General features: G+C 31.8%; 1 long non-coding RNA gene across 2 annotated transcripts; it reads right to left on the bottom strand.

The window, feature by feature from the left end:
- Nucleotides 1-4,110: 4,110 nt before the first annotated feature.
- Nucleotides 4,111-8,687, bottom strand: LOC145314617 (uncharacterized). 2 transcript variants are annotated; one of them, XR_013877820.1, is made up of 3 exons: nucleotides 8,410-8,677; nucleotides 7,562-8,267; nucleotides 4,111-7,360 (listed from the first exon to the last, which is right to left on the bottom strand). It is a non-coding gene; the product is annotated as an uncharacterized LOC145314617 (long non-coding RNA). The 2 variants fall into 2 exon arrangements; XR_013877819.1 differs by having other exon boundaries at nucleotides 7,562-8,687.
- Nucleotides 8,688-9,502: the final 815 nt, after the last annotated feature.

The raw sequence follows: 9,502 nt of genomic DNA, 5'->3' as shown, positions 1-9,502 counted from the left end.
GTTTGTTTGTCTGTGTATCTGTGTGTGTATCTGTGTGTCTGTACCGAAGGATCTCGCTAACCGCTGAACCGATCGGGTTCTCCCTAACAGGGTAGATTGTCATATGTCCCAGGAAGGTTTATAACTATTTTGGGGGAGGGTACCACCACTCTCCCAAGAGAAATCACAATAAAATCAAAAATATTAAATATTTCTGCCGCATAGTGTCGCTAGCATAGTCGCACTACGTAGTCGCGCTGCGTAGACGCATGAATTTAACAATTGATAACATAGACAAGTTATTTCTCAAATTAGATATTTAAAATAAAAAAAGAGGCCTCTAGGGGCGTAGCCGCTAGTACTTAAATAAATGAACAACCCATTCAAATTTAATAGAAGTCCCCAAGGTTGTTAAGCCAACGAATCAGGATCATAAGACTTTTGGGACTAGTGTAATAAACAGCTCAATGTCCCCTACCTCCCTGGAAGTTTCCATTGACGTAAATTATAGAAAAAATATTTATGTATTTTTATTCATGACTAAATGAATATGAAAACGAATAATTCAATTTAACTCCGACGCGTGCAGAGGAATTTCTAAGGTTGTGTGTGGGCCTATAGATGCTCTAGTCTGAAGGGGAAGGTAGCTAAACCTATTTCTTTAGTTCAGTGAGCTGCCTTTTTGATTTGACAGCTATTTAGTCAATTTTAGTCGTGCTAGATCATTTTGTAGATTTTAAGTAACAGACCTTACAAACACATGTTCGCAATTTAAACTAATTAATTGGAACTTAAATGGAACCGAAATTCATAGAAAATAAAAATAATGACGTCTATTTTTATTTATTTCCCTTAATTTCTTAATGTGTTGTACATTGTAATGAGTTACGCCTATTTGTGGGCCAAGGCTTTCCCCCTACTCTGAGTATTGATGTCACCCGCCTGACATAGCAGCACAAGGTACCAGTTTAAACGTCTCTAGTTTGACGCGGCGGCGTGGTACAGACTCGTTACCAATTACGCTAAAGCAGAGGGTAAAAAACGTCGTTATAGCTCAACTGTGGTCCAAATAAAAGCCTCCGTTTCTAAGGGTAGCTTGAAAGTTGGGTTAATTTGAATCCTGCGGTTACTCACATTCCTCAGGAAATGTGGCCTGCCAGCAGCCTGATCTTAATTCAATGGGCTTTTGGGCCTAAAGCTACTTTGAAGCATGCACCAAAGTGCTCAAATCACAAAGACCTCCCTCATTGCCACTATCAAGGAGAACTTCGCCAGCTTGGACTGGTACATTTTGACCAGGGCCTGCCAGCGGTTGAGGAGGCGGGTAGAGTCGGTGAATGAGACTGGCGGCCATTTTTTTTTCAAATAATCTAATAGTCAAATACCTATGCTGCCTCTCAGTTTTTAAAATTCAATAAAATCTTTAAAATTGACGATTTTATGTTCATTTGTTTCAAAATTAGAAAAAGTCCGGATTTATGTGCCGCACCCTGTATATATATATTAATTGTTTTAGTACTATGAAATTTAAAGATGGACCAACATATTTTCTGCGCATAAAAAAATGTTTTAATGTCCTCGATATTTTTAATTATTAACGTGATCATGATAGAGAAAAAGTTGTTGAGTTTTATCAAATATTTATACTTAAACCAAGAACTAGAATAGCAACATCCACAATTTAAGATAAGCATAAGAATCAAAAGCTTTCAAACGAGATTTTGACAATCTTTTAAAAAAGGAAAAAGTTTTCTGAAAATTTAAACCATTTGTCATGTTTAAAATTTAGTCTTTCTGTGAACATAAGTTATAACGCCTATTGTCCCAACTGAATGACATTATTCCAGAGATAAGTTTAGTGTTCAAACGTTTCAACCACTAAATATAATCTACAGAAGGGGTAATTTTGTGTGTCATCTTTGGAGATGTACATCAATTCATAGGCCATTGCCTTATCCTTTTAGATCCTTGCATTATCCAATCATAGCTTTAGGATCCAAAAAGCAATTTTTGACATAAGTTTAAGTACGGACGGACAATTCAATTCATATGGCAGCTATGCTGCTTAAGTGGTATAAAATATTAATATTGTGGTATGAAAAAGTTCTTTGCAAACTTTTAATGTCTTTTAAGTAGGTATTGTATTTTAAATAGAAAATTTAGCGGAAGTAAGGTGACAAGGACAGTTAAGTCAAAGGTTTTTGTTTAAACCGAAGATTTTCTATATTTATGGTCGGTCTGTCCATTACGGTTAGCCCTTTTTGTTGATTTAGACAAGTTAGAATTGTCCTATCGTTTTCAAACTTTGCATGATGATTTCTACAACAGTTAGGTACGATTTATATTTATACATATACTTATACATTTATATTCTGCTTATTCAGTTCTGACACTCTACAAGTATTAATGTTCGCTTGTCCCTCCTTTTTATCATAGAGCATCGCTTTTATGGATGTTGCCATCCTTTTTTGTAGTGAAGCAACTCGGCTTATTTCTTTAAAAGAGCCTATTGAGTTCAAAAAACCATCATCATTATGAAATGAATTAAAAATAACTGGGAGGGGTAGTTTTTGTTTGTGTTATGTTATTTTGGGTACTGGGTAGCAACGCAATATTAGTGCACCACACCGCAGGGTTTAAGGAAAGGAAAAAATACCTACCTTTTTTTATTACTTTTATTTTAAAATAATAATGCATGGGGTCTGGTGGCTTTGAGGGAGAGCACTAACTACTCATTAACTTATTTTAGTTTCCAACCATAAGACTTGATGATATTGTATTAGAAGTTACTTAACACTTACATTGGTTATTTTATTGGTACAATAGCGGCTTCGCCCCTAGCCTCTAATGGCTTTGGCCCATGAGGTAATTAAAAAAAAAGTACTACTGGTGCTGCCAGCAGTTTTATGGCACAAACTGCCCCATAAACAAAAAAATGGTGGGGAATTTTTGTTTTTTTGGGGGGTTGGGGGTATCCCACCCCCCATGAAAATAGCCTAATACCACCACAGACCAGTAGGTATATTCCCTGAAGAGTTCGATCGGTTCAGTGGTTAACGAGATCTTAAGGGACAGACATCATTCTACTTTTTATTATAGATTATTGTCAGTTTAACTTTAACAAAGTGTTTGATAATCACATATTTAGGGATCTTGAGAGACATCATAATGGACGATAAATTTAGTTAAATTGTAAATTAATGGTGGAAAAGTTTAGATACTTTTAGTTTGTACCAACCAATCATGATTTATTAAACGTTTTCAAAGTTTCTTGCGTATTTAAAATAAAAACTTTGGGGAACAATATTATCTGTTTAATAGGTACAATCAATTATTTTGAAAGGTTTCTATCCATCGATGAATCCTCTGTTCATTTTGTTCTGTAGAATTACTCTAAATGTAAGATAAATAACTCAAGATCATTTTTAAAAGCGAAGCTTTTCTATAATTAGGGTCGGTCCGTCCGTCTGAGATGGATAGCTTTTTTGTTAATTTAGGCATGTTAGAATTGTCCTATCGATTTCAAATTTTGCATGGTGATTCCTGTAGTAGTTAGGTACGATTTAGAAAGCATAGCAACTCTATAATCAACACCAAAATATCCGTACGTCCATTCTAAACATGTTGATTTTTTTACTTTTTTAACAACAAATTTTTGTGATTTAATTATCCGTATGATCTGATTTTTTGTATACAGATTAATAAAACAGTATTTTAAGTGAAGCAACTCTATAATCAAGTCCTAAAATATGTCCATAAACATTATCCTGTATCAAGCAGTTTTTCAACAAATTTACTTACAATTTTGCTTCGACTCTTTTATATTCTGATTATTCAGTTCAGACACTATACAAGTGTTAAAGTCCGTTTGTCCTACCGTTTCAGTCCTTTGCTTTTATGGATATTGTCATCCTTGTTATAAAAGGGCCTGCTATCCTTCTAAGACTGGCTTATAAGTGTTAACACGCTTCCTGTGTGTGTGTGTATGTAGCCATAGTTTCTTAGTGTTTGGACCTTAGTAGTTATAGAATAGGATAGGACAATAATATATACTAGATATTATATACTTAGATACGTTCTTAATGTAGAAAAGCTTCGCTTTTATCAAATCTATCAGAAAAATTACTAAAATTTCAGCATTTAGGTTTTTATTCAACATTTACAAATAAATAAAATTTAACAACAAAGCAACATTATAAAGTATTTAAGCATAAGATTAAAAAAACTAAAATATCATTCTACATATGTAAATGCGTCTTTTTTAGTTCATTATTCGGTTGGTTTTAGGCCAATTTTGGTTTGTTTAAAGTCCAAAAAAATCAGATACCCATTTTTTCTCTTCGCATTTATCCCTTCAAGCGTAAAATTAATTCAACATGAAAGCTTTTTTTTTGTTTAAAACATTTTTAAAATGGCCAACAAGTTAAGCTTCCCTGACAAGTAATACCTCGTTTTATTGTGCATTGTAAGAAAAATAATAATATGCAATGACAACTTGATGCAGATTAAGAGTAAGCACATCAAAAATGATGATAAAAAAGTACCTAAAGCAAAATTAAGATGATAACATATCATCCATATTCAAAAAAAATCATAAAAAAGTCTAAATCTTGATGGTTTAAAGGTTAAAATTGAAAAAAATAACAGTTTTACTTTACAGTTTTACATGTATTTGAAAATTACAAGAATTAAAGTTTTTTGGCGCGCGAAACTTTTAAAGTCATTTTGTGATTGGCCTAATCGATAGACCAATCAGAATCCTGTACCAAACTTTTTGCGCGCCAAAAACTTTGATTCCAGTTTTAAACTAGCACCACGCTATCAGCTTTTTTCTTTATTATTTTATTTCTACTTCAATGTTTAAAGTTCACCCTTTTTTTAAATAACATGCTTTGATAATTTTAATTAAGTTTTAGGTTAGGGAACGTTTCATGTATTGGATTATGTGACTTAAATAAAGTTTGTTTGACCATTATTAGAATTGGGTTAGCCCAGCAGGGATCTAAAGGGATAAGAAAATGGCCGATAAATCGATGTACATCCCCAATGATTATATACAAAATTATCCCTTCTGTAGATTACAATTAGTTGTTGAAACTTATAGACACTTAATTTAATAAATGAACCAATCAAAATTCAATAAAAGTCTCCGAAGTTGTTAAGTTAACGAATAAGAAAACGTTATTAAAAAATTTTTGGGACTAGTGTAATAAACAGCTCATTGTCCCCTCTCTATGAGTTTAAGTTCCTATAAGAGTTACAATTATACGCAATTTTAATATTTTTGGCAATATAGTTCTCAGTTGAAATATAATTTTTTTTCCAGAAAATTATAAAAATGTCGCAAACCCTTACCATGAAATATCCCTTTACAACTTGTTACTACACATAAGCAAAACATAATTAAGCTCAAATATATAATAAGCAAAATTTCTGCATCAATAAGAAATTATTTTTTTTTAAAAACAAGTACATAATTAATCATAAGAATAAAGTATGAGATCACAAAAATAATTTAATATAATTTTAAAAGGTAATTGTACAAAAATCACTTGTTTTTATAGTTTCTGTAAGTACGAGAACATTTAAATACTTAAATCATAAGTACGCTTTTCATTATTTTGTAATAATTTGAGTTTTATTGTTTAAAATTCACAGAAAAAAATCAGTAAAAACATGAAATACTTATATTGATATGTATTTAAGTATGAAAATACAAATTATTATGTGCATTGTAGTTTAAATCATTTTGTGCGAATTTAATTTAGTTCATTAAGTGTCATTTGAATACATTTATTGCATCGTATTATAGACAGATATTATAAGATTAAAACCAGTTTTATTAGGTATAGGGGCCAAAGAGCCGGGCTAACAAAACCAGTATTATTTTTATGATTGTTATTTTTTATTCGTGGAAAAATGTCTGTTATACGATGATTTACATGATTTTCCTGTATAGGAAAGAACCGGTTCTAATCCAGCGGATATTTATTGGTTTCAAAGCCATACTGGTAAAGATATTTAACTCTAAATTCTTTTAAATTTCAATGGCATTATTTTGGGGACTTTTAAGTACCCAAATGACACTATAAAAACTTTTACTAAATATATTGCATTGTGCTTAACTTTCACATTTAAATGTACTTATTTCAAAAATTCTATTTATCAAATATAAATTCAAAAGTTTCAGTTTTAAAATTTATTTGTGCTCTAAAAATATTTTGATTGTTCTTTAAAGTTTCAGAAAAGGTGGTTATACGTTTTTTTTCGTTTAAAAAGATATGTCTAAAAGGCCAAATATTTTTTAATATTTTTAATAATATTGCAACTTGTACATTATATATATAATTAATACATTTATTAACAGCAATTACTTAACAAATATGGCTTTACACCATTTTTATTACACTTGTAAATTCAGGGAAGTATGTATAGGTAAAAAGACAAACATTATTCATTTGAATTATTTATATAAAAGCCTAAATTCTGGATTAAATCTTAACAGTTCAACATTTTTTGAGTTATTTATTCAATAAATGCTGAAAGGTTTGGACCATAAAAAAAAAATTAAAAATCTGTAAAGCATTTTTAATAAAAATCTTCCAAATAAATTTTGTCATATGATTTCACCTATACTTTATCCCTGTCCAAAATGTCCTACCAATAAAATGCCTAACAGCGAGAATGTTTCTATATTATTATAATCATATTCCAATAAAATCACAGTTTTCTGATCACACCATGACACCACAAATTTCCGCCAGCCACGCGCACCTAGGTCAAGCATTCTGCAGTCTGGTGGCCAATTATGTTACAAAAGGTAGAGATCTAAAGGGATAAGACAATGGCCGATGAATTGGTGTACATCCTCAATGATGATTACAATCATAGGTTTAAACGTTTGGACACTTAACCTAATGAATCAACCAATCAAAATTCAGTCCCCAAAGTTGATTAGCCAACGAATAACAAAACGTTATTATAAAACTTTGAGGACTAGTTTATAAACAGCCCGTTGTCCCGATCCTTCCTGTGAAAAGGATTATTCGTCAAAGACAGGAAGGGAGGAGTCATTGGACTGTAAATTACACAGGTACCCAAAGTTTTATAGCCATGATATCTTATTCGTTTGCTGAATATCTGTGGGTACTAAAAATTTAAACCAACTAGCCATGTGCAAACTTTGGAAATTTTAAATTTTAATTTAGAAAAGGGGCAATTTTGTTTATCATCATTGGGGATGTACATTAATTTATCATGCATTGTCTTATCCCTTCAGATCCCTGGGTTTTAGAGGACACTTTTGTGACATGATTGAACACTGTTAAATCCTTGGTGGGGGTAATGGAGTAAAATGGGCTTTTTAGGTAATTGATTACTACTTAGTTTCTAATAGGGTTGGACCGGTTATCCGGTCATTTTCAATATCCGGCCGGATACCGGATATTAAAACTATCCGGTTACATGATATCCGGCTGATCTTTGGCGCCGGATATACGGTTATCCGGCCGGATATCCGGTTATCCGGCATTAGAAATCAGCCGGATATCCGGTATCCGGCCAAAAAAATATCCGGTCCAACCCTAGTTTCTAATAATTAGTTTATATACATTTAAATATATCCACATATAAAACATGTACATATTAGGAATTTTAAACAATGGCTTGGGGGTTTTTAGTTCTGATAAACGGTTAAAGCCCATAGCAGTTTTCGGGATGAATAAAGTCAATTACATAATTGAAGGATTAATATACCTCCTATTTTTATCCCCATAACGTTTTTTTTCATACTAATGCTATGTTCTATTACTATTTTCTTCAGAAGATGTACCCCTGCCTCTGTTAATGTGAACATACATAGATTCTACTGGTCTCATATAAATCAGCCAAAAAATATAGAATAAACAAGAATGATAAAAACGAAAAAATTCTTCTAAATTCCATTTGATATTTTGTTTAAAAAGCAATCATAGAAAAGCAAAAATAAACCAATCTATTGATCTATTTCATTGTCTTATTAAGAAAATTATTTTTGTTGGCTGACTTATACTTAAACCATCTCTACATTCATGTACATTTTACAAAATTCCAATTAAAAACTATTTTCCATATTTATATTCTTTCTAGTTACAATTAGGCTACAGTATTCTCATTCACGGTAAAAAAAAAATCCAGCAGTTTTTTATGTATCCAGAATTTTTGCAAATAAAGTTTTTCACAATTATATTAATATAATGTCTATTAATTTAATATTTCTTAAAGTACAATATTAATACACACATATCATACTTAGATATTTGAGTTGGGATTCGCAAAGATAAAGGTACATTTTTTCTTATAGTCTTCCCAATTTTGATTGACGTATTAAAGTTTATTCATGTAATTTTTTTCAAGTTCCTTTAGTATTAAGCCCTATAAGAAATAATATACCCTAATCTTTGCAGACAATGTTTAGTAAAGTAATTAGTAAGTATGACTACTAGTGTTGATATCACAGATTTGAGAGAGTGTAGGAGGAGCAGGGATACTTCTCTGGGTACCTCCCATCCAGGTTCTTGCTTGGGTACCTGTCCAGCTCCATCTGGCGGCATAGGTCACTCTGGAGGGTGAAAGGAAATTAATTTTTTGTTTTTGTTAACCTTGTTAAAAACAAGGATGACAACATCCATAAAAGCGAAGCTCTCAAACGGTAGGACAAACGGACATTAACACTTGTATAATGTCAGAACTGAATAATCAGAATGCGAATGTATAAGAGTCAAAGCAAAATTGTAAGAAAACTTGTTGAAAAACTGCTTGATACAGGATAATGATTATGGACATACTTACATTTTTAGGACTTGATTATAGAGTTGCTTCGCGTATAATATTGTACTTTGTTGTCCCAGGAATCAGTATACCAAAAATCAGACCAATCGGATAATTAGGTCACATACAAATTTGTTGTTAAAAATGTTAAAAAAATTAACATGTTTAAAATGGACGTACGGACATTTTGGTAATGATTATAGAGTTGCTACGCTTTCTATCTCGTACATAACTATTACAGGAATCACCATGCAAAATTTGAAATCGATAGGACAATTCTAACTTGCCTAAATTAACGAAAAAAGCTATTTAAAAAAAGTAAAAAAATCAACATGTTTAAAATGGACGTACGGACATTTTGGTAATGATTATAGAGTTGCTACGCTTTCTAAATCGTACCTAACTACTAAAGGAATCACCATGCAAAATTTGAAATCGATAGGACAATTCTAACATGTCTAAATTAACGAAAAAAGCTATCCGTGACGGACGGACGGACGTACGGACGGACGGACGGACCGACCCTAATTATAGAAAAGCTTCGCTTTTAAAAATTTATACATATCCAAGACAATGAAGACATAGATAATAAACATTTAAAATGCAAGACCTTAGTTCGGATAATCTTTGTTTTAATTTGTCTTTGGTCCAAGGTACCCTCCCACCACTCTTTGTTTAAATCGCCCGCCTGACATATCAGCAGTACTAATAGTTT

The sequence above is a fragment of the Acartia tonsa genome, chromosome 3 (genome assembly GCF_053477335.1).
Source record: "Acartia tonsa isolate MP-2025a chromosome 3, ASM5347733v1, whole genome shotgun sequence".
NCBI classification, from domain to species: Eukaryota; Metazoa; Arthropoda; class Copepoda; order Calanoida; family Acartiidae; genus Acartia; species Acartia tonsa.
Note: the sequence above shows the minus strand (reverse complement) of the source record. Positions and strands in the feature narration are given on the sequence as shown.